This window comes from Penaeus monodon, chromosome 28 (assembly GCF_015228065.2).
Source record: "Penaeus monodon isolate SGIC_2016 chromosome 28, NSTDA_Pmon_1, whole genome shotgun sequence".
NCBI classification, from domain to species: Eukaryota; Metazoa; Arthropoda; class Malacostraca; order Decapoda; family Penaeidae; genus Penaeus; species Penaeus monodon.
In genome coordinates, this window is record NC_051413.1 from 23,557,830 (window position 1) to 23,558,098 (window position 269).

A 269-nucleotide genomic window follows, 5' to 3' on the forward strand; every position below is an offset into this window, starting at 1 on the left:
CCGTATAGCATAGTCATCACCGAGCAGCATTAAATCCTTGCTCTTTTACACCGGAAAAGATGCGCGACAGAACACTCCATCAAACTTTGCCGATCGTTTCCCTCTGAATCAAACTTAAGCTTTTCAGCGCCGCGCTGGATGAGTCGCCTGTCAGATGTATTGCTTCGAGACAGAGAGCCTTGCATAGCTGAAGAGGAGGTGCCTTTCACCTCGTTGCGAAAGACATTCTGTGACTCAAGGTCAGAAAAATATTAGCTGTTGTGCATATC